Genomic DNA, 26,779 nt, shown 5'->3' with positions numbered 1-26,779 from the left:
ACCGAGGTTAGTTGGAACATTAACTTCTTGGGGTTGTAACTTTGGCATACGATCTTTGTTTGGCACCCACGATAGATAGTTAGAAATATTTATCCGAGGAAAATAACTTTTGACTACAATCATAGGAAAAAGGCCTTGCGTTTGACATGTGTTTACCTATTTCCCAATTTGTTTTTGTTTAGGGGCTCAAAAAAACTCTAGAAGTTGAGGACTCGAAAAACTACCAAAATAGAAAATTGAAGAAATAGGAAACTATACTAGAAATTAGGAAACTAAAAGGAAACAACATTATAGGTCCAGGTATAATAGTTTGGTGGCCACCAATATCCACCTAGATCAGTCCTTTCCCCTTAGGAAGCAATGGTCTCCACTGCATTGAGTATCTCAATAAGATGGGGAAACTTCTACTGAATTTAGTCCCTGGTGAGCCACTTGCCTTGGTACATGAGCTAGCCAGATTTGATAGCCCAATACAGTTGGATCCTCTATTGGTGGGTGTTTTCAAATTATGTCCATGGAGTGGGTGCATGGAGCTGGCTTACACTTTTAGGCAAAGTGAAGGCACATTTTGGTGAAAAAAAGATGCTCAATCGAGCAATTTTGAGCACTCAATGAAGCAATTTTTAAGTGCTCGATTAACCTTATTAAGGGTGTTAAAATAGCTTGGTTGAGAATTTAAACAAACCCTTGATCAAGCTACTTTGTAACTCGAGTTAGAGGCTCGATTGAGAGTTAGGGCTCGATCGAGCTATATGGTTTGATCGAGCACTATGGTTTGATTGAGCACTATAGGTCAATCAAGCCCATTTATTATTAAAAACCCTAGGTTGCAGTTGCAGTCTACGCAAGCCATTTTGCACAGACCGTGAGGAAAAAGGAGTTCAAAGGAAGATTTCTAAGATCCACAAAGATGGAGGAACTCAATCCAGCTACCCATCAACCTTGCCAACGACCCAGAGGCTCAAGACAAGGTAGGTTTCCTATCATTTTTGTCTCTTTTATTTACTTTTTCTTGCAAAATAAAATAAATAAATTTGGAAAAAAAACTACCATACAGAAAACAACCACGAAAATCACCATGAAAAGCACTAAAAACCACCAATAAAACCCTTGAAAACCACAAAAATAACCTAGAAAACCACCAAGAAAATCCTTGAAGACAAAAAACAACCTAGAAAACCACCAAGAAAACTCATGAAGACCACCCAAAGAAAAATTTGTTTTAGTTTTTTTAAATTAATTAATTAATTTATTTCATTGTATAAGTTATCGACAATGATATCATGTTTCTTATGAATATTTTCTATGATAAAAACTTTATTTTTTAATTATTTTATGTTTTAAAGTTTTTTCTTAGTAATTTAGTGAAATAAATTTTCAAAAAATATTGATTTTTTTGTTATTTAAAATGCATTTTAAATTTGTAACAAATTTGACCAAAAGTATGCCAAAAACAATTCCAAAATAGAAAACAACTAAACTATAACCAATAAATAAATAAATTAAGTGTTTTAGATTGGCATGATCATTTCTATTGCTCATGGTGAATCTCTATTAAGTCAAATAAATTTTTTATTTCATTTTTTATTTTAAATTTAAATTAATTTATATTTTAGATATTTTTTAATAATAAATATAGTAATTGGTTTAAAAATAATAATTCTACTAAAATAAAATAAAAACTAAATTAAAAGTCCAAAACAATTTTTTTTCGTTATTTCATATATATATATATATATAACAAAAACAAAACATAAAGTTATATATAACATAACTAGCATATTTCTAACTATATATATATATATATATATATATATATATATATCTATATATATATATATATATATATACATATATACATATATATATATAACAAAACATAATTATATATATAGTTCTATATAATATAACTATATATAACACGAGTATATAACATTTACCATAACTATATATAGCATCTAGTATACTAGCCTAGAGTTAAGATAGATCTAGGTTACTATAATATATATTTAGTTCACATTGATTTTTTTTTTAAAATCCACATTTTCAATATTAAAATGTTGAAACATGTTCTTAATATTTTTTTCCTATATGCATACATTTCATTACTTTTCTTATTAATATTTTCTAAAAATATTACATATCAAGTCCATATTAAGCATTAAAAGAATTAGAAATCAGTTATTAATGAAAAGTGAAAATATAAGAAATTTTTTAATTTAAATTACTTTATTTTTCTCTATATCAGTAAATACAAAATTATGTTATTTAATATGGACAATGAAATATTTTAGTTATGGTTAGCAACCTTTTTTACTTTTTTTTTTTCATATCTTAATGTTTCAAATATCACATGTAAACCGAACATAGAATGAATTACACATGTAATATCAATAATATTATTTCTCTTCATCTCCATATTAAGTAGCGATGAAATTACATTTCTTCCTCGTATTAAAAAGTAAATTACTCTTTTTATTACTCATCTTCATATTTAGTAATTAACTTACATTTCTTAGTCATACTAAATGGTAAATTATTTTTACTTTCAGTTACTTTATATTTCTATATAGAGTTATCTAAAATTAATGTGCAAATTGAAATATTTTAATTATGGTCAGCATTAATTTCTTTTGTTATTACCATTTTTAATTTAATAATTTAAAATCTTATTTTACTATTTTTAAATGTTACATATCTCCTGTACTGGGTTGTAAAGCACCTCTCCACGCAATAACACCTCTCTCTCTCTCTCTCTCTCTCTCTCTCTCTCTCTCTCTCTCTCTCTCTCTCTCTCTATATATATATATATATATAGATATATATAGATATAGGGCGAATGCATGAGTTTTTGGCAATGAAATTTCAAGTTTTGAGGCCTTCAAAATTCTTATAAGCATTGTGAATTTTGACTCGGACTAAAAAGACAATAGGTGGAGAATTATGTTGTAAAATGATATTTTTTGCAAGAAAAATTAATCTCTCAATTTTCCATTGAATACATTACTTGTCCTTGCAATTTTTTTCACATTTTAAAAGGTATGAGTGTGTTAGCTTAGCATAACTTCGTATAAAATGTGTGTGTGTGTGTGTGTGTGTGTGTGTGTATATATATATATGTTAGGTCCCTATACTACTAGTGATTACCCCATTACTATTGTAGTTATATCCCTTATTAATATTGTTGTGCGCCTATTGTCCCCATATTGTTATTACTGTGCCCCATAGAATCCCTCTATTGTTATTTTTGTGCCTTTATATTATTATTGTTAGGTCGGTTGGGTTATATTGTGACTCCTTAGACTCCTATATATAGAAAGGAGGTTTTGTCATTTGAATCATCAAAAAATCATTCATTTGTGTAATGTAAAGGAGGTTGACCCCTCGAAGAGGCTTAATTATAAGGCGTTGATCTATCTTTTCTATATTTTTGTGAGCTGGTTTCATAACATTTGGTATCAGAGCTTTGGATTCTAGGGTTTCGCTGCTCCAAATAGGTCATCGTGGAATTTTTGCTATAACTTTTTTTCTGCTATATTTCAGAAGCGAAAAAAAAAAACCCATTTGAGATGAAATCGCACTGAACCTCGGGTCCGCATTTCAGAGCTTTTCGCGCTATATTTGTGGAGATATGATATGAGGAAGTTGGTAGTTTTGCAGACTCTTGAATTACATTTCAAACAGGTGACCTCGGGAAAATCGTCATAACTTTCTCTCTGAGCATCGTATTGAAGTTTCATAAGAAGGTACAGAAAGAGGACGGACTGTAGTTTTTTTAGAGCTAAAGGTAAAAACAGGGACACGTGGCATGTCGTACAAGTTTGCTCTACTGAACTAGTTTATAATCAGGTCATTGTGGGAGATTTGGCATAACTCTTCCTTGGAGAATCCAATTTGGATCAAACTGGTGTACTTGGAAAGAGGACATAGAGGGCTACTACAGGTCGTAATTTCAGAACTGGATGATCCGAAATTACAGAGATACATCAAAGGTAATATCGAGCTCCTACAAAGTGAAAAAAGGTGTGTAGATTTTTTTAAATTTTTTCTTAAGCTTGGTTTGAAAAATTATTTTGAAGGAATTCAAAGGGCATAATAGAGCATTATTATCGGTAACTGATGCCCCGAGGAAAGAAAATGCAAACACCTAGTAAGCAACCTGAAAGCTCTAGCATGACTCATGAAGAAGAGGAAGAAATGCTACATGATATATCAAAATTACAAGACCAAGTGCAGCAAATGTCACTCTCACAAAAGCTAACAGAAGTTAAGATAAATGGCGTGGAATCTAAGATAAAAGGCGTGGAAGCTAAGATGAATGGCGTGGAAGCTAAGATGGATGATTTGAAGATAGATTTGAAGACAGATTTGAAGAGAGACATGGCAGATTTGAAGACAGACATGGCAGATTTGAAGACATATTTGACAAATTTTCTACAAGAAATACTTACAAATGGTGAAAGGGTAGTAAAGGAAACTCATGATGCGAACAAAAGAAATGTTAATCATGATTTCATAGACTCTAATTTTGGATCAAAGACCCACCATATTCCAAAAATCGATATGAGGAAGTTTGATGGCAAGGATCCCGCAACATGGATATTTGTTTAGAAAAATCTTTGGCGAAATCACATAATTGATCATTTGTCGACGCGTTTCGAACCAACTAGTGTGGTTCATCGTCAGGACAAGTTGAAGATACAGATCCAATATAGCGAGTTAAATACTGGATCTGTATCTTCAACTTGTCCTGACGATGAACCACACTAGTTAGTTCGAAACGCGTCGACAAATGATCAATTATGTGATTTCGCCAAAGATTTTTCTAAACAAACGTTATGGATCACAGAAGTCTAAATTCCTTGAACATGGATATTACAGATGGAGCAATTTTCGATCTCAATAATCTGCAAAACACACAAAAGGTACGTATTGCAACTTTATATTTGGAACCAAATCGGTTTGTATGGTATCAATGGCTTTGCTCTCGTAAAAAAATTATCACTTGGGCAATTTTTACGGAAGAATTGACAACACATTATGAGGATACAAAAAGCAACACTTTTTTTAGCCAATTGATAAGTCTCAAACAAAAGGGTTCAATAATGGAGCACATTGAAGAGTTCCAAAAATTGAACATAAGGGTAAAAAATATTCCAGAGGAGCATAGGATTGATGTGTTCATAGGGACTTTAAAGGATAATATCCAACATGATGTTCGCCTTTGGGAACCTGATTCATTAGAGAAGGCATTCAGGTTAGCAAGAAAAATGGAAAACAAAATTATGGCAACCAGGAAGCATACCAATCACAACTATAAAGATGGAAGTGTTGTTGCCCCTAGTCTTTCACAACCTATAAGGTTGACACCACAACAATTGGAAGAAAAAAGAGAAAAAGGGCTTTGTTATAGTTGTGATAGAAAATACACTAAAGGTCATAAGTGTGCTGAGAAGAAATTATTCTACATAGATTGTGAAGAGGAAGAAGAAAAGGAGCAAGAAAGGTCAAGAGAAGAGGATATACTCTAGGAAAAAAGCCTAGATAAAGAAGAAAACAATCCGACCATATCTTGTAATGCATTGGCAGGAATTACCACTCCTCAAACCATCAAGATAGAAGGACAAATCAAGAAGAAAAAGGTAATAGTGTTGATTGATTCAGGAAGTACCCACAATTTTATTCATTGTAAGGTAGCAAAAGAATTGAATTATTTCCTATATCCAGCACCAGAGTGTCAAGTGATGGTTGCAAATGGAGGAACAATAAATTGCTCTGGAAAGTGCCATAATATCATGCTATCCATGGGAGAATATGTATTGACTAGTCTAATGCTTTCCATTCCAATGGAGGTGTTGATGTTGTACTACGAGTCCAATGGCTACAACCCTTGGGTACAATAGCTTTTAATTTTCAAGAACTTTTCATGAAATTTTATGCGGAAGGAAAGGAAGTTGAATTAAGGGGTATTGCAGGGAAACCAGGAAATATAATCAGCTCTAATGGTATGACAAAGCTTCTAAAAATGGAACAAAGAGGTGTAATTGCACAATTGTGTTCGCTAGATGTTTCCACATCGAAATCATCTATTTCTCCAGATCTCCAAAAAGTCTTGGACAATCATTCAAAGGTATTTGAGACTCCCAAAGGTCTCCCACCTATTCGTGATCATGATCATGCTATTCATCTGATTCTAGGAAGTGTTCCTCCAAACATCAGGCCATATAGATATCCCTATGCCCAAAAGAGTGAAATTGAACGTATGGTTGTAGAAATGCTAGAGGCTGGTATAATTCAACCTAGTCGAAGTTCTTTCTCTGCTCCAGTAGTATTGGTGCACAAGAAGGATGGATCATGCGCATGTGTCTGGATTATATGGAGCTCAACAAGCTCACTATTAAAGATAAGTTTCCCATTCCTGTCATTGATGAATTACTAGATGAATTGCATGGATCAGTTTACTTCACCAAGTTGCATCTTTGTTCATGATATCATCAAATCAGAATGAAGACTTAAGACATTTCGAAAACAACATTTAGAACTCATGAGGGTCATTATGAATTTTTGGCCATGCTTTTTGGCCTTACCAATGCACCTTCTACATTTCAAGGTTTGATGAATTCCATTTTCAAACCCTTCCTTAGAAAATTTGTGTTAGTATTTTTTGATGATATACTAATCTACAACAAGTCTTGGAAGGATCATGTTGAACATGTTGACAGGGTGCTACAACTATTGGAGGAGAAATAATTATATGCAAAAAGATCCAAATGTTTCTTTGGAGTACAAGAGGTGGAATATCTGGGTCATATTGTATCTCATGAAGGAGTTAAGGTAGACCCTAGCAAAATTAAAGCCATTAAGGAATGGAAAATCCCCACATCCATAAAGCATCTGCGAGGATTTATCGGGTTGACAGGGTATTATCCCAAGTTTGTTAAAAATTATGGGAGAATAGCAGCACCTCTAACAACAATAATGAAGAAAGATGCATTTTCTTGGACTCTAGAAGCAACAAAGGCCTTCGAACATCTTAAAGAGGCAATGTGCCAAGCACCGGTCTTAGCTACACCGGACTTCACAAAAACCTTTATTGTGGAATGTGATGCCTCAGGAAATGGAATTGGTGTTATTTTAATGCAAGATGAAAGACCCATTGCTTTTGAAAGTCGTCCAATCAAGGGAAAGTTTTTACACAAAGCCATTTATGAGAAGGAAATGTTGGCAATACTACATGCACTTAAGAAATGGCGACCCTACCTAATTGGAAGACACTTCAAGGTAAAAACATATCATGATAGCTTTAAATACTTTTTAGAACAAAGATTATTTTCTGAAGAGCAAAAAAAGTGGGTCACAAAGATGTTGTGTTATGACTTTGAAATCATCTACAAAAAAGGGAAGCAAAATGTGGTGGAAGATGCACTCTCAAGAAAGGATGAGGATGTGGAAGCATTGTTGTGTGCCATTTCTATTATCCAACCAGATTAGATAAACGAGAACCAAATTATATATAAGCATGTTTTACATGGACAGAACTAAGTTTTTCATATTAATTTTTTTTTTGTGCAAACTTATATTTTGTGTTAATTTTCCAAGTTGGATAACTAATATTTCAATTTCATTTTGTAGATACATGTATTCACGTAATATTTTTTTCAAATATTTAAATACATTGAAAAACCAAGAGTGCCCTTTTGAATTAGAGGAATATTTAAATACATTGAAAAAACAAGAGTGTCTTTTGAATTAGAGGACTTGTAAATGAAGATAGTGGTATTTTTTGAATTTTTTTTTTATGGATATATTGTATGTTATTAATTTTTTATTTAGCCCCTTTGAAAATGTCCAAAAAAATTTAAAGCATTATGTTTAAAAGAAATTATACGAAAAATGTCATATGAATTTGAAAGAGTCAAATTCTGAATCCAGCATGATCAACTTTGGTACTTAAGGAAAAAACTTTATCTAAATCTGCTAGGGTACAAAATGGGGTTGCAAAGAAATCTCTAGAAGGGGTGCTTAAACTATGATTTTTAGGACCTCAAGAGTTCAATTGAGTGTTTAAAATAGTGAATCGAGTACTTGATTTCAAAATTCAAATAGCTTGATCAAGTGTTAAATAAACCCTTGATCAAGTTGTGTAGGTGGTTAACCAAGATTGATTGAGCCATTAAAAAGATAATTACGCACCAACCACTTAACAACTTTTATTAATTCCATTTATGTTAAATGCTACGGATTAACAGTGTGATTGAGCGTCTACTATCAACCCAAAAAAAAAGAAAATTTTCTAAATTTCGAATATAGAAAAAATAACGACAAGAATTCGACAACATGACAAATTGGAGATTTGGATCTAGGAAAGGATAGAAATTTCCAAAGGAAATGAAAGAAAAAACTAGAGTGAGGATGAGAAAAATACGACAAACATTGAGAGAACAACAAGATTACGTAATTCCATAAATTCATGCAAATACATGTAATTCAAGTTTTATGCATTAAGAAATATGATTGAAAACAAGAAACAAATGGAGAATAAAACAATAAACCTAAGATAAAATAAACATTTAAAGTAATACCATGTAGTTAAAAATTGAGATGTAACAACAATTAAAGGACAACCACTTGAAACCATGGTTTATTGGAAGTTTTTGAAACCACTTGAATTAATAAAAATTATGAACCACCTTCGAATTGTAATGGTTTAGGATAACCCACAAAAAATAAGGATGACATTTAACCAAAGAAAACCATTGTAACATAATTTCCATATATTATTTCCATGAATTACAATTCATGGATATTTATTTACAAGAGCGACTAGCAGAAATGATTGTCACATAGGAGTTAAAAGAGAGAAATTGTGTCAAGATCTAGGAGCAAGAGTATCCCTCCTTCCAATGGGAATGTTGAAAAGACATTCTTTGGTCAACATATATAACAACATAAAAATTTCATGACATCCATTTCTATGACCTAATGGTTTTAAATTTTTTCATTTCTTAAACATGTGTGGGGGTCGGGAGGACAGGAGGAGGCGATTAATTTTCTAATTTTATTCTTAACACCTATTTTTTTAGAATCGTTTTTCTCTTTCCTTCCCTTCTCACAATCCCTTTTAGCTGGCATTGGATTTTAATTCAAATGTTTGGTGAATGAGATGTATGAAAAAAACTATAACACCATCCTTGTTGTAGAGATCACTTTTAGTTTAGGATTTATATAGTCTCATGAAGAAACAAAAATTTGTTGTTGAGAAGAACTAATTTTGAAATAGGTCAAATGCTTCACTTGGTAAATGGAGAGATGGAGGTATTTAATTTTTTAATTTTAATTTTTTTACATTAGTAAATGAATAAAGAAATTCCAATTTTTGTTAATACAATAATTTTATATAAATAATACTAAAATATACTAATAATTTTGAATAATGATATTGGAAAAATAAAAAATAAATATTTAAAAACAAATCAATATATAACCGCACATTATACCTATAGAATACATACTTCAAATGAAAATTTTTAAACACTTAAATTATAATATATCATTAACATTTATATATAATTAATTATTTCTTTTTTCCAACATAGTCATTATTTATCATAAATATAAATTTATTTTTTATAATGAAAATGTATATATAAATGAATTATGTTTTCATTGTTAACATAGGATCATATTTAAAATGTAAAATATAATTTTTTTAAGTGCAAATATTTTACAAATTGCATACCTTCAACTAGTTTTCAAATTTCTTATCCTTTACATGAGGGTTCCTGTATTGGGTGTTCTCAATTGTTGCATCCCTTGAAGTTAAATCATGATTTAACCATAAGAAATAAATTTAGCTATTTAATTAAATTAAGTTACCTAATTCACTTTAGTTGGTAATGGGAACAATGTTTCCCAAAGCACTAATTTTTCATCTCCCTATATTATGAGCTCACATATAACATAATTTGGAAAAGCAAGTGTCCCATTATCCACACATCTTTTCTTTTCTTGCAAGGAACAAACATCACATAGTCTAATTAGGTGAATTGTATTAAAGGATCATGAACCACATATCCACATACTTGCAATTCAAACACTTTGTATGTGCACTATTCACCTTGAACACACCATCATTACAATTTTCTTTACTGACCATTACAAGTAGAGTAATTGATTATATTTTACTTTGAAATTTTGCACACAAACATAGCTTAAAACTAGGAGGACTTAAGTAAGTGGCCCTAATTCACATATCTTTTTTACTTGTTTTGCACATTCCAATTCACATCACACCTAGATTAACTAGGAGGAAAGTAAGTGACCCTAAATCCACAAATCATTTTTACTTGTTTTGCTAACCAAAACTTTTATTTCATTCACTTATTTTCGGGGCTAGGACTTTGTATTGGTAAATAAATAATGTAGGAACTTCCTCCCTTGCATCCTTATTGCGAACCTATGGTGGAATTTGGAACATTTATGAAAGCACTAAATCTTCCATCTCCATATATTCTCATACAGTATAATTAGGAAAGATGTAAGTGGCCCATCATCCAAACATATTTTTTACTTGTTTTACTAACCAAAGATTTTATTTCATTCATTTATTTTCAAGACCAAGACTTGGTGCTAGTAAAGAAAGAAAGTAGGAATTGCTTACCTTGCATTCTTTTGGTGAACCTGTGGTGACATCTAAACCCTTTCTCAAAGAACTAAAGCTTCCATCTCCCAATATGATCACAAAGAATAATTAGGAAACAAGTGGCCCATCATCCACACATCATTTCTTTTGTTGCAAGGAACAAATATCACATAGTGTAATTAGGGGAATTGTAAAGGATACATGCATATCCACATCAATTCACACTTTGTATGCTAACAATTTCACATGCACACACATTTAACCCCTAGAGTAAGCTCACTTAAACTTTGTATAATGGGTATCCTCTTTTCGGAAGTTTTCTACCTAATTTATTTGAGCTTATATTTTGTTGCACACCTAAGTGAAGCAAAGCCTTTCTAAAAACAACCTTAACCTGAACACACTGAATTTCCCATAGAGGTAACATGATAATTTATTGTTTAGGCTAGGACTGCTGAAATAGGAAACACATAAGCTAGCGTCGTTGTTTTTCATATTGAAACATAGAAAGTTGTCTTTTAGGGAGATTAACATTTTTCATCATCCAATGAAAAATCCGGAACATGGCATGAAACCCTGTGAAGGCAGTAAGGCTTAGGTGGAAAATTATCACAAACCTTCATGTTGTCTCCCAAAACATGGTAGGGGTTTTAGGTCAAAAACTGAAAACCAAAAGCTGAGATTCATCCATTCCTAATGGACATATGTAACTTAGTGGTCAAAACTTAGAGCATATTTCCCTATCGCTTGAGGTGTGAGAGCACTTAAACTTGAGGTGGTATTTTTTAGGCTATTGGAAGAAACGCCAACTCTTTCGAGACGTATCCTAGTATGTTTGGCCACTATAACCCTCTCCATACCTTGGTTGGTTTTTTGGCTATTGGAAGTGTCACTAGTTATATTTATGACGTGGCCCTAGTACCTTATTCTAAAATCTTCACAAGCCCCAGTTACTACTTGAGCATAAGGATGTTAGGTATTTTTAGGATTTTTTCTCATGCACAAAACGTGAGAAAACATTTTTTCTTGATTCGTTCACACATTATAATTAAAGGGAAAACTAACAATTTATTGTTTGCTTTGTCTTATGTATGTTATTCATTTGGTTTTCCTAAACAAAATGTTTGTGTTCAGATGTGCTTACAGATGCAACACTCTCAGGTGTTCTTGATTTCTTTCCTTTCTTTCCAAATAATTTCTTTCTTGAAATAGAACTATTGTCATTAGGTACATGTTTCATAGAGAATATATCAACTTCAGGTGCCTCCTACATACAATCCATATTATCATGTTTTTTTTTTACCTTTCATGCATATTGAATTATTTTACCTTTCATCATATTATCAATCACCCTTTTTGTTAGCAGGGACCGATACTTTTATTAGTGTGCTCTTCTTCGAACCATCTTTCCCTGAGCTTGAAACCATTTTCTTTTCATGTTTCAACTTAAAACCATTGGTCCATGTAAACTTATGCTACCTAGCTTCCAAGTCTCAACTTGTTTTTCGTTTAACTTTTCCCTAGGGTCTGTGACTAGAACCCCAGGGTTTCCAAATTTATTTTTATTGACTAAGGAGGAATTCTTTTACCTTTCATATTATTCTGAATCACCGTTTTCGTTACCACAGGGACCACTGCTTTTATTGAAGCACTCTTCTTTGACCCATATTTTCGTGATCTTGTAATCCTTTAATTTCATGTTTCAACTTACAAACCTTAGTCCATGTTAACTTCTGCTACCTAGCTACCAAGTATAAACTTGTTTTTCATTTAAATTTTTCCCAAGGTTTGTGACTAGAACCCTAGGGTTTCCAAATTTATTTGTATTGATTGAGGAGGAATGCTTTTACTTTTCATCATATTCTAAATCAACCTTTTTGTTGACATAGGGACTGATACGTTTACACGTGTTCTCTTTTTTGATCCATCTTTCCCTGAGCTTGAAAACTTTTGATTTTCATGTTTCAACTTAGAACCCTTTTTCCATGTCAAATTTTGCTACCTAGATGGAAAGTATCAACTTACTTTTCATTAAAAATTTCCCTAGGGTTTATGACTAGAACCCTTAGGGTTTCCAATTGATTTTTATTGACTGAGGAGGAATGCTTTTACCTTTCATCATATTCTGAATCACATTAGGGGAATTATGAGGTCTAAAATGGGCCTCCTAAGAAAAATGTAAAACCAAAATAAATTGTATAAGAACTAATAGGATTCAAGATGATGATGTCAACCATGGGGGGTGATTCACCATTTTTGGAGTGAAAATGTTAGCTCCCTATAATAATATTGATTCCCCGATTACTATTGTCATTGTATCCCTTATTATTATTGTTGTGCCCCTATTGTCCCCATATTGTTATTATTGTGCCCCATAGAATCCCACTATTGTTATTTTTGTGCGTTTATATTATTATTGTTAGGTCGGCTTTGGTTATATTGTGACCCCTTATACTCCTATATATGGAAAGGAGGTTTTTTCAACTGAATCATCTAAGAATTGTTCATTTGTGTACTGTAAAGGGGATTTCCCCCTTGAAGAGGCTTATTTCTAAGGCGTTGATCTATCTTTTCTATCTTTTTGTGAGCTAGTTTAATAATATTTGGTATCAGAGCTTTGGATTCTAGGGTTTCGCTACTCCAAACAAGTCATCGTGGAATGTTCCCTATAAATTTTTCTCTACAACGTTTTAGAATATAAAAAAAACCCATTTTAGACAGAATCAATCTGAACCTTGACCCCACATTTCAGATCTTGTCTCGCTACAATTTTGGAGATATAATATGAGGAAGTTAGGGTTGTGTTGTGCCCTACAACAACCCCCCATTTCATAACATTTTTATCACAAACAATTTACATATGAAATGGGTCCCTTTTAAAATTTTTAATCGGCATTAATAAACTTGTTCAAATAAGGTATGATAATCAAATGAATTTATGCAAAAAACCCTTGTTGAACAAATGATAAGCAATTTTTGGTTAAGTCCAAAAAAGTAATCGCAAGTTCGGTTGCCATCTTGGTTTTTCCCGATGCGATATCACTATCGGCCATCGGCAATAGCCAATGCACACACAGAAAGACACATATCTTTTTCCCGATGCGATATCGGCGATCGGCTATCGGCACGGCACCATGTCTTGTGAAAAATGTTTTAACGCTCCGACCCGATGCGATATCGCATATCGGCAGTCGATACAATCCTACGCATTTTCATAAGACGTTCACATCCTTTCCCCGATGCGACATCGCTATCGGCATTCGCTAAAAGCAGGTGATACACATTCAGGGGTTATGTTCGCACGCCGAATGTGATATCGCAATCGGCGTTCGCTAAAGAACTTTCCCAAGTGATAATGCCACACACACAACTTCCGATGCGATGTGATGACGCTTAATGATGACCTCAGTTCCAAAAGGTGATTATTTCAAAGCATTAAAGTTATATTTAAACTCGATTTGACAAAAGCACAGATTTCGAAATGCCGTTAAATAAAGGGATAAGGTAATGCATGCGTATTTAAAGCTTTACCCCTTCGAATTAACGAGCAATCACGATTAGACCTTTGAAAAAATCTATTACACGCTTTTAGGGGTCATTCGGTTTAATAACTTAAGTAATGGTCATTTATGGAGCTGCAGGCTGTAAAATCATCATCATTGCATATACGGTGCCTTCTCAAATCATTAGATCCGCAACCTCTTTTAGGAATAATCTCGCCACGCTTCAAATCATATATTTATCCCGTTATGGATTGTCATTGTTATTTCTTTGTTACGATTTCTCTTGCACTTGTGTAGAATTCAGCTACCGAGAGAAGTCTGAATATGATGGGAAAGAAGTTCAAGAAGGTGGCAGGTTCTACTGCGACACCTGCCTCAGGCCAAGCTGCTACACCTTCAAGGAAAGGCTTAATCTCAGATACTACATGCACTGGTCTTACTGGTACTACATGGCAAGGGACATACAATTTGCTAGAAGGAGAACAACCAGAAGCGACAGTAACGGAGGCAAGTGTGGATGAACTAAGAAAGTCTGAGGCAACTCTTAAAGATTTGGCTGACTCCTTTCTACACAGAATAGTAGCCAGGGAACAAGTCTTGCCTTATACTGACGTAGTACGTTGGGCAATTGAAGAAATTCCTCTCACTAATAGAACCTTCATTACTAAGGATGGAAGGATTTTCGGCTCCTTCAAGCCTGACGACTTGAGACGAATGTACCATTTGCCCAATCCCGAGCAAATCTATAACAGAGCATTTGTGGAGAAATTCGCCAGAGAGAATGAATCACCATCCGAACCTCTCCGAGATTGGAGGCAAAATCCAGCAAAACACAAGCAGGATATGTCGGGTAAGTACTCCAATGCCTCTTTGGCTTCACCTTACTGTTATGCTGGAATTATGATGTGTAGATTGTGGGGATTTCATGATTCTGCAAATATCCATGTTGATATGATTCCCTTAATGGAAGCGGCCGTCAATAGTATAATTATGGACTGGGCCACTATCCTGTCTGATAAGTTGGTCATAGCTATTCGTGAGTTTAGGGCCAAAACCAGAGTCACTGAGAGAAAAATCCCACCTTTCTATTACTCTGCATACATTATGGATGCCCTTTGTTTCAATTCTGAGTTTCCTGTCCTTGGTTGGAGATGGACAACCCATGACCCAACACCTATTCATTTGTATCATCGTAAATTGTGGAAACCCTCTCACAAAGACCATTTATACCAAATCTGCAATGGTTTTATGGTTCCCGTTCACTATGCTATTTATGACAGACCTATCCCTAGGATTTCCTATGAAGCCTCTTTTGACCTACCAGCTGTAGCCCATTGGTTCGGCGAAGAATGTTTTTCTTATATCAGAGTTTTTGGAAGCAAGGCCAGGCCACATGTTCTTCCCGTATACATGCCAGACAAATTGTTAGCCCGAGAAATCTCCTATCAAATCATGTCTGAGAGTGTAACACAAACTCTCAAAGAAAAGAAGAAGAATGGATGGCCATCTTTTCCCATAAGAATTGGTGTTTTTACATTGCTAAATTATAAGCATGCAGAAAAGGAAGCAGCAAAACTCCAAATGCTATCTCTAGTCTCTATTCCCAACAGACTCTATGACCCGAAAAAGACTGCTTTCATTGCCTTGGAACAGGCTAAGCTGACAAAGGTTGTTCATCAAGAAGACCAGTTTGACGACTTGTTCATGGGTGCTGAATCAATAAGCCAAGTCAAACAACTTGTTGCAATGAGATATGAAGATATGGAATTAACTGAATTTAATAAACTTAGAAAGCAAAGGTTGCAAACTTTGCCTCTAAAGTTATTATCCACAACCCCAACTTCATCCTCAAGCGAGCCTGATCAGCCAGAAATAAATTCACCTCCCGTTACAGTAAGAGAACAGGAGGAAAGTCAAAGAAAGCTGCAGGCAGAAAAGCAAGAAGAGCAAAGAAGGCAAAGGGAAATAGAAGAACAGAGACAGAGAGAAATAGAAGAACAGAGGAAAAGAGAGGAAGAAGAAAAAGTAAAGAAAGAACTGGAAGATAGGCAGAAAAAGGAATTGGAGGAACAGCAACGGAGAGTACAAGAGCAGCAACAGCGGGAGGCGTTCGAGGAACAACAGAGAATTGAGAAAGAAAAAGAACAGAGTAAGCAAATCTCTGTTGATACTGAATTGATTAAGGAATGGAACCAATTCGATTCCATTATAAGTGGTAAGGAAGCCTCCAAGGACTCAGATGTCTCAAAGACTCCCGATACTACTGTTTCTCCGGTTCTTGAAGGAACCAGCGGCCCACCCATGGTACAAAGTGTTGAGGAAGTTACTCAAAATCCATCTGATCAAGTTGATCTTCAGGTAGAGGAAATTCCTCCTCTAGACATTTTCTACAGCCCTAAGCATAGAGCCGTTGTAAAACGCTCAAGGAAGAGGCGAAGGCTTGATCAACCTTCTGTTTCAAATGAGCAAACAGTCACGGGCAATGTCGTCTGGAAGGGAGAATTAAGTCCCTCTGAAGATTTGACAAAGCTGTCGCAATTTGCGGGAGCTTATTCAGCAGCAACCATCGATAAAGCATTCGAAGTGAGTCTTCTTTTGAAGACTAAAGAGCATGAGGTATATGCATTACAAGCGGAAGTGATAGAGGCAAGGAATAAGGCGACACAGGCAGAAGAACAATTGCTGGCTCAACAACAAGAGAATCATTTGTTAACCCAGCAAATTGAACACCTGAAAATAGACCAAAGTGACATTAAAGCACGAGAATTGGCAGAGGCACTATCACAGTTGGAGGCATCAAATGAGCTGTTAATGAAATCTAAAGAGGATCAAATAGTTCAGCTCTCAGCACAGCTTGAAGGTATCAAAGGTGCCAAAAGTATTGAAGATTTCAGAGCAGAGGCAACTCTGATAAACGACGCTTTGATATCTTAGACCAGACTTTTGTGCCAACAGCTAGTTGAAGCTGAGTCACTTTGTGATATATCTACAGCAGTATGCGAGCAAATCGAGAAAGCCAGGACTAATTTGGATCAGGCCGAAGATGAAATAATAGAATATATTGAATGGCAAGATACTCCAGAAGGGCAAGCTGCTAATTTTGCCCAAATCAGTGTAACATACAAGAACATACTTTTCATGGAATGGGAAACACAGGTAATGAAGGCAGAAAGGGCAGCATCCAGGTGCAAAACAATTTCCAAAAACATGATCAATCTAGTCAATGATACATTGTATCTGGCTAATATGATTTCACAATGCACACCTGGAAACATAACAACCGCGAATATGCTGGAGCACAAGAATTATCCTAAGCTGGAAGAACAAGGGCGGTTAATTGCTGGAGTGAATACCTTGACTGCCGATGCATACTGGCTTTTCCTGATTAAACCCCATTCTCAAAGGTCGGCTCTTAACTGCCTGACCGACGCTCTCCGATACCTGATCGCCGATTTCCAAGATGCCACATATGATGCACAGCTGACTTCTCGCCTCAATACTCCGCCAGAAGTAGAGCCAATGCTGGCGATATGTCAGCGAAAGAGTAAAGGCAAAGAGACAGCTGACTGAAGCATCACCGCCGACTGCCGAATCACCCAAATGGACAATGATATTTGTTGATGCCGATTTCTTAGTTTTCAGTTTTTAGATATTTAGTAGTTAGATTAGCATAGTATTTATAGACCCTTTCATTGTTTTGGAAAGGGTCGTAAAATTTTGTAAAAGACTTAAAGACTGAAGTTTGCACTATTGTGCTTCAGTCTATATTCTTTTTGAAACTCGACCACTGGTCCTTAATTTTACTTGGAATGCTGTTTAAGTGAATTGTGCACTATTGTCGTTTGCTTGGAATGCTTTCTGGTTGGAAGGAAGGACCGCGACATGGCGATTAATATATTGGATTGATCAAACAGCTTGCATGGTACTATTATCTGTATCTGTTCTCTTTTCAGTTATATGAATTGCTGTGTTATTACTTTGCTATTATTGAATACATGTATGTAATACAACAACAAGTCTGCATTTCATATCACTATTGAATGTTTTGTGATTTGTTATCTTTCTCTCATGTATGTATCAATGATATAAATGACTGAGTGCAGTAATTCGCTATTATAGCTCTGCGTAACTACTTACGCAGAGCAATCTCAAATGATTAAACACCTATGCTTGTTGTTAGTGTCATCTATATGCCTGTCATTAAGCATAGGCTATCAAACGATGTACTGTCTGAATTGATAAGTCCCGGGATTAGCTTATAGTTTTTATATTTCTTTTATAGTTTAGTTATTTGTTTATTATCATTTCATATCTTAAATCATCCATCCATCCCGTTTACTTATAATCTTTGGGAAACTGGTCCCGTTATCCCCAGTCAGAGCCACTATTCCAAACAGAAAAGGAGCTGCACTAAGTTCCGGACCGGGTGGTTTCCCCGATGTTGTTGCAACGAATTTCGGGGCATCAACATTTTTGGCGCTAGAAGGAGGGCCATCAACTGTGAATGGCAAGTAGGCCTAGGTCCACAAACCATTCTAAGAGTAATTCCCCCTCCAAAACCCCTTCTCCTTCTCAATCACATGTTGGTTCTCCAGCACATGATCAAGAAAAGGAAGAATCAACTCCCACTGCTCACACCCATCATATTTCAGAACATTTAAGTCTTGAATCCCCTGAAGTTCAGTCTCTTATCCACAAACTTCAGAGCTTCTCGATTTCGCCTCAGAAATCTGAAATATCACAAAGCAGTGCGACTTCGCAGTTAAGCTTATCTCATCCACTTACCAGACTTCAAAGCGAAAAACTTGGTATTGAACCTACCGAGTTCCCTTTACCCAAAAAGAAAAGGGCTAAGAAGATCACTGAAGTATCTGATAGTGAAGATCTTTCTTCCATATCTTCCATCTCAACTCCTCCTCTGCGAAGTCAACCATCCACTCCCCCACTACACATTGTTGTCCATCAGGGAATAAGTACTACAGCATCTCAAGCTACTCTCTCTCCAGCAACTTCTTCTCCTCAGTCATCTAGAATACCAATAGCAGTAACAACTAATATCACCAGCATAATGGCAGATCCATGGACTCAGCCAGGTGCAGTCAATATGCCCGGACCGTTACATGATCTACCTGATGCTCCTGAAAAATGGTTGCCTAAATTCAATCCAGATAACGGGACACAAGCTGAAGAACATATTAACAACTTCATGTTAGCTGTTAATCTAAAGGGAGTGACAGAACAAGATGTTGTTGTAAGACTTTTTCCTTATACTCTGCAAGGATCAGCAGGATCCTGGTACTTCTCATTACCTTCTGGTTCTATTACCAGCTGGGCTATGTGCCAAGAGCAATTCCTTATCAAATATGGAGATGATAGGTCTCTGGCGACTTTAATAAACGACCTCTCCAATTTGAGAATAGAACATAGAGAACCAGTAAAAGAGTTTAATGCCCGATTCAATAAACTCTTAAATAAAATCCCCACTGCTTCCAAGCCAAGTGAACAAATCATAAGCGAATGGTACATTACTGCTCTCCCTTCCAACATAGCAATTTTCGTTGACAGGGCTGGCAAACCTACCTTAGCCGAGAATATGAAAGAAGCACTTGCCGTCGAAAAACGGATAAATGCCCTAGAAAAGAAAGCAGTTTTGGAGGATAGAAAATCTAAAAAAGTTTCATTTAAAGAAGATTCCAAGAAGAAAACCCCAAAAGACCCATACGACATGGAGGGTTTACAAAAGGTCCTTAAAACATTGTCAAATGAAATGGTCGAAATCAAAAAGCAGGTGGCTGAAACTTCAACCAAAAGACCGTTTAGAACTTTTAAGAAAACAGAAACAAAGCCACCCAATGTTATATCTAATGCAGATTCTGAACAGGAAGATGAAGAAGAGGAATCAACTTCACAGACAGATGATGAAGAAGAAATAGTTGAGTGCCATGGTATGTGGGATTTCATACTCCCAAATTCTGACACTGAGAATCAGGAAGAAGCTTTTCCTGTTACTACAAGAAGTAAAATCGCTTCTGAACCTACTCAAACAACTACAAAAAAGAGGAGTGCAGGTGCTGCCACGCCAAAAGAAAAAGTTCTCCCGAAGAAGTCTCCGGTAGTAGCCCCTCAAAACCAACCTCCAATTTCTAATTCTCCTTCAACGTCCAAAACACTAGTGATATCTGACCATATGGAGTATAATATTGTCGATGACATGAAAAAGACCAAGGCAAACATAACTATGTTTGAACTAGGTAAATTAAAACATCAGCAAAAATTGCTCCTAAAGGAATTTAACGCTATTCCCTCTTCCCCTCTTCCCAGTTCAAAAGCTGCTAATGATTCAGGACAACCCCCTCCAGATATGGTTGAGGCTACCAATTCGGTTCTGATTGGAGATAGATCTAATTCTCATACCCCACCTTTCTTGCTCACCTATGAAATCTATAATCGAAATCTGCATAACTGTTTAATTGATTTAGGGGCTTCATCCAATATTATGCCAGCTTCAGTTTGTTCTAAGCTGAACATAGAACCCCAGAAGTCAGCCATCCACATTGTACAATTAGACAGAACCAAAGTACAGGTCATAGGAGAGATTAATTCCGTGACTATCAGGTTGTCTGCTGATCCCAGAATAGTTCAAAGAATAGACATTTTGATAGCCGACATACCTGAATTCTACGGTTTAATTTTGAGCAGAGACTGGTCTGAGAAACTGCATGGATATATTTCCACGGATTGGTCACATATGTGGCTCCCCTACAAGGGTAAGCCAAATCAAATAAGGATCGACCGTGAGAAGCATATGACTCATACAGTAACCGATTTCGAACAAGAAAACCAGTCGGTGGCTTTCAACAATAACATTTTGGGAAATTATTCTTCACAATCATTCTTTGGCAACTTTGTTGCCCAATCTTCCCCTTTTCAAGTTAATCATTGTACATCTCAAGTAGAAAATTTTTCACAATCAAATTTATCCAAATGCTTTAATGTAGATCAAAAGGATGTAAATATTTCTGATTCTCCTTTATTTTGGTATTTGTATTTTGATGGCTCTAAGTCCAGCGAGGGCTCAGGAGCATGTTGCATTTTGGTTAGTCCAAAAGGCGAAAAGACAATGCTTTCTTGTAGATTAGAATTTGAATGCACCAACAATACAGCCGAATACGAAGCACTACTGCAGGGATTATATAAGGCAATTGACCTTAAAGTCCAATATTTAAAAGTATTCGGCGATAGTGAGATCATTGTTAAACAGGTAAGGAATACAATTCATTGCCTCTCAAGCCACCTTAAGCATTATCAAACGCTAGTGCAAGATCTCACTTCGCATTTCTCAGCATTCAATATTTCTTCAATCCCAAGATCGCAAAATTCAGCAGCTGATTTACTAGCCAATGTGGCTTCCAAGCTCCTCCCTTCCGAAGACTATAGTCTTGATAGATTTTCTGTAGAGTTAATTTTTAGACCTTCAGTTCCTGATAACATCACTAACTGGAGGGTTTTCAACCATGACGAGGATATTTTGCAATTTTTGACCTCTGAAAAGTCTTATGACAATCAAGTCATTGAAGAGGATGAGCATGATTCTCAAATGAAGCAAACATCTCAAGATAACGTGATTCCTAAACCTGTGGTAAAGCTTGAAGACCTTTATGACATTAAAGATAGGTTTAAACCTGTAATTAATGCTAAACTCCAGAGCTCTACTCTTAGGTTTGAATCGATTAATTTGGAACGGCTCAAACTCCTCAAAATATAAATTTAGGACTAGGACTTTCTATAGAAGAAAAGGAAGCATTCATCAAACTTTTAAGAAAAAACAAACAAGTTTTTGCTTGGAAGTATGATGACCTAAAAACATATGATACATCTATCATACAACACACTATTCCTATGCTTCCCGATCAAAAACCAATTCAGCAGAAGTTAAGAAAAATCCATCCAAATTTGGAGAGCCAGATAAAGTCGGAACTTAATAAGCTTTTAAAAGCTAAGATTATCTTCCCTGTCCGACACTCAAACTGGGTCTCCAATATGGTACCCGTCAGGAAGAAAAACGGCGACATCAGAATCTGTATTGATTTCAGAAATTTAAATAAGGCGAGCTTGAAAGATAACTTCCCTCTGCCTACCATGGAACAAATTCTTCAATCGGTAGCAAGATCTGAATTAATGTCTTTTCTTGATGGTTTCTCAGGATATAATCAAGTGTTGGTCCATCCTGATGACCAATTAAAAACTACATTCAGAACAAAATGGGGAACTTACGCATACCAAAAGATGCCTTTCGGACTCATAAATGCAGGAGCGACATTCCAAAGAGCTATGGATACAGCCTTTAGAGGGTTAATTAACCGAACAGTAGTTGTCTACCTCGATGACATTACTGTATATTCTAAAAAGAGATATAATCACTTGCATGATTTAAATCAGATTTTTCAACGATGCAAAACGTATGGTATCTCTCTTAACCCCAAAAAGTCTTTCTTCGCTCTCAACCAGGGCAAGCTCTTAGGATTCATTGTATCTAAGGATGGCATTTATGTAGATCCTGAGCGAATTAAAGAAATCTCTGAAATTCCTTTTCCACACAATAAAAAATCGATGCAGTCGTTTTTAGGACAAATTAATTTCGTTAAGCGATTTGTTCCAGATTTTTCACAGATTGTACTACCACTCCAAAAGATGATTAAAAAGAATTCAACTTTGAGATGGGGATTAGAAGAAAAGCAAGCTTTTCATGATATTAAGCAATCCATAGTCAATGTCCCAGCTCTGAATACTCCAAATCTTTCTAATCATTTTACATTGTATACTATTGCCTCCGACTTATATTACGCAGCAGTACTCACACAAGTGAATGATCACAATTTGGAAGCGCCCATTTCGTTCTTCAGTTCAAACTTTCAAGGCGCCGAATTGAATTATTCCGAAATTGAGAAACAAGCTTTTGCTGTCTTTAAAGCGGTCAAACATTATCGACCCTTTCTTCTTAAAACTCATACTAAAGTAATAGTTCCTTTCTCCGCAGTTAGGCAACTATTAATTCAAAAAGAATTGGGAGAAAAGAGGGCAAATTGGGTTGCAGCCCTCCAAGAATATGACCTAGAAATAAAGCCAGCAAAATTTGTTAAAGGTCAAGGTTTTTGCAGGATCTTAGCAGGAGCATCAAACATTCCTGAATCAGGTGATACAGAGCAAAACCAAGAAGTTAATCAGCTAAGTATACCCGATTCCGAATCTCAATATTCAGATCTAATCTTTTATTTAAAGAATGGTTATGCACCTACCAATTTGTCCTACAAGAACAAAAGGGCCATTAGATTGAAAGCTAAGAGTTTTTCTCTTATTAATGATGTGCTCTTCAGGAGAAACTATGATTCTGTATTACTAAGATGCCTTGAGAAACCTGAAGCTCAAAAGGTTTTGCAAGAGCTACACGATGGACCGGCAGGAGGACATTTTGGAGCTGATACAACAGCTCATAAAGTAATTCATGCTGGATATTACTGGCCCACTTTGTTTAAGGATGCTCATGAATATGTAAGGAAATGCATTAAGTGCCAAACTGCCAATGGAAGACAACAAAAGCCAGCTTTCCCTTTACAATCAATCAACATTGAACAACCTTTTGAACAATGGGGATTGGACATCATTGGGGAAATAAATCCTTCATCTTCCAAGCAACACAAGTATATCCTTACAGCAACTGATTACTTTACAAAGTGGGTAGAAGCAGTTCCATTGAAGACAACGAACTCGGAAGCGATCATCGAATTTATAGATCAGTTCATCGTAACCAGGTTTGGTGTCCCAAACGCTCTTGTCTTTGATAATGCTTCTTATTTCTCAGGCAATGCAATGATTGATTTCGCTATCAAAAGAGGATTCAAATTAAAGTATTCTGCTAACTACTACCCCCAGGGCAACGGCCTAGCAGAATCAACTAACAAAAATTTGATCAAAATCATAAAGCGAACAATTGAAGAGAATCATAAGAACTGGCATAAATCCTTGGTATTTGCATTATGGGCCGATAGGATTACACAGAAAGCTTCCATAGGAACCTCTCCATTTAATCTTGTTTATGGAAAAGAAGCAGTCGTACCAACCAATCTTCTTCTCCCATCTTTAGCCCTAGTGCAATTCATAGACGAAACTCCTTCTTCTTCTATACAGTTTAGACATGATCAAATACTCAAACTTGAAGAAGAAAGGGATAAAGCCAAGGTTACACATGCAAGACATCAGCAAGTCATTAAAGCAGCTTTCGATCTAGCCTCATCCAGTCCCAGACAATTTGAAGTCGGAGATCTAGTCCTGAAATGGGACAAAGCCCATGAAGATAAAGGTAAACATTCCAAATTCCAAAAACTGTGGCTAGGACCATTTCAGATCTGTGAAAAAATAGGCCATTCCACGTTCATTCTGCAAAATCTATCAGGGGTGAGAGATTCTCTCCCTGTCAATGGTCTAATTCTGAAGAAATTCTTTAACTGAGGAGGTAACCCCTTCTCTTTGTAGCTTGTTAGTTTTTCATAGTTTGTAAGATTTGTAGGAATAAGAATGTGGGACATTCCCATTGACCTTTCGCTGTAAATAAAAGCTGTCTCGCTATAATAATATTTAATTTTTGAAAAATAGAGTCCTGAACCAAGAGAGATCATTTCTAGGAAATTAGATATCTTTTTATTCTGAACATTACAGACTTACCTTTGTAAACTTCACTCTGAACGAAGTTCTATGAGTCATCTTGAGTGTTTGAAATTAGTCCCCAAAGGTTATCTATATGAAAATAGGAGCTAATTCATCTTCAGCATTTTCAACTCTTAAACCTGTCATCCATTTATTCTTAATAAGATAATTGTTCATCCCATTCACCAACAGTTTTTGATTACTCAGAGTGTAATTCTAAAATATAAAAGATTAAAGATAAGAGGTCTTATCACAAGCCTGCTTACCATGTTCATAGGAAAATAATTTAACTAACATTACCAAAACTGCATACCAAACAGGGTAATGGCTTGAAATCTCAAGACAAGGGGTCTCATCATGAGCCAGCTTGTTCAGTTTAATTACTACCCGTGAATGGCATTGTCATCTATCTGGCCACCAAACCAGGACAATGGCTTTTATCTTAAGCAAAAAAGAAATTGAAATTCAAAAAATACAAGAATATCTTTTGAATTCATTCTGTTTAGTCACACTCTGAGGTGAATGGAACAATGGACAACAACATGGTTAAAAGGTAACCCTGCCGAGACTATGAATGTTTGCTGGCAGCAGAGGCTCTACCTGTGACAGAGGAGTTTATCATAAAAGCTGATGTGGAAAGGTATTCTATTTTTACCTTTATAAACCGGTAAGGACTTATTTTAATACTCGAAGTGCATTTATAAAGAGAGGAAGTTAAATGAAGAAAACCTGTTTTATTTAGAATCAATATATATCTAGTTATATTAGAAATTTCCTTTCTTTTGTAAAGATTCTATTTGAGAAAGTGTAAGTATAACTGTTAGTTCAGAGATAACTGGTTCTGCCAGCGAATCGCCAATTGTTGTGCCCTACAACAACCCCCCATTTCATAACATTTTTATCACAAACAATTTACATATGAAATGGGTCCCTTTTAAAAATTTTAATCGGCATTAATAAACTTGTTCAAATAAGGTATGATAATCAAATGAATTTATGCAAAAAACCCTTGTTGAACAAATGATAAGCAATTTTTGGTTAAGTCCAAAAAAGTAATCGCAAGTTCGGTTGCCATCTTGGTTTTTCCCGATGCGATATCGCTATCGGCCATCGGCAATAGCCAATGCACACACAGAAAGACACATATCTTTTTCCCGATGCGATATCGGCGATCGGCTATCGGCACGGCACCATGTCTTGTGAAAAATGTTTTAACGCTCCGACCCGATGCGATATCGCATATCGGCAGTCGATACAATCCTACGCATTTTCATAAGACGTTCACATCCTTTCCCCGATGCGACATCGCTATCGGCATTCGCTAAAAGCAGGTGATACACATTCAGGGGTTATGTTCGCACGCCGAATGCGATATCGCAATCGGCGTTCGCTAAAGAACTTTCCCAAGTGATAACGCCACACACACAACTTCCGATGCGATGTGATGACGCTTAATGATGACCTCAGTTCCAAAAGGTGATTATTTCAAAGCATTAAAGTTATATTTAAACTCGATTTGACAAAAGCACAGATTTCGAAATGCCGTTAAATAAAGGGATAAGGTAATGCATGCGTATTTAAAGCTTTACCCCTTCGAATTAACGAGCAATCACGATTAGACCTTTGAAAAAATCTATTACACGCTTTTAGGGGTCATTCGGTTTAATAACTTAAGTAATGGTCATTTATGGAGCTGCAGGCTGTAAAATCATCATCATTGCATATACGGTGCCTTCTCAAATCATTAGATCCGCAGCCTCTTTTAGGAATAATCTCGCCACACTTCAAATCATATATTTATCCCGTTATGGATTGTCATTGTTATTTCTTTGTTACGATTTCTCTTGCACTTGTGTAGAATTCAGCTACCGAGAGAAGTCTGAATATGATGGGAAAGAAGTTCAAGAAGGTGGCAGGTTCTACTGCGACACCT

Source organism: Pinus tabuliformis, chromosome 9, assembly GCF_031772625.1.
Source record: "Pinus tabuliformis cultivar Carrire ecotype Pingquan chromosome 9, CPIR1, whole genome shotgun sequence".
In the NCBI taxonomy this organism is placed as follows: Eukaryota; Viridiplantae; Streptophyta; class Pinopsida; order Pinales; family Pinaceae; genus Pinus; species Pinus tabuliformis.
This window is presented reverse-complemented; position numbering follows the sequence as displayed.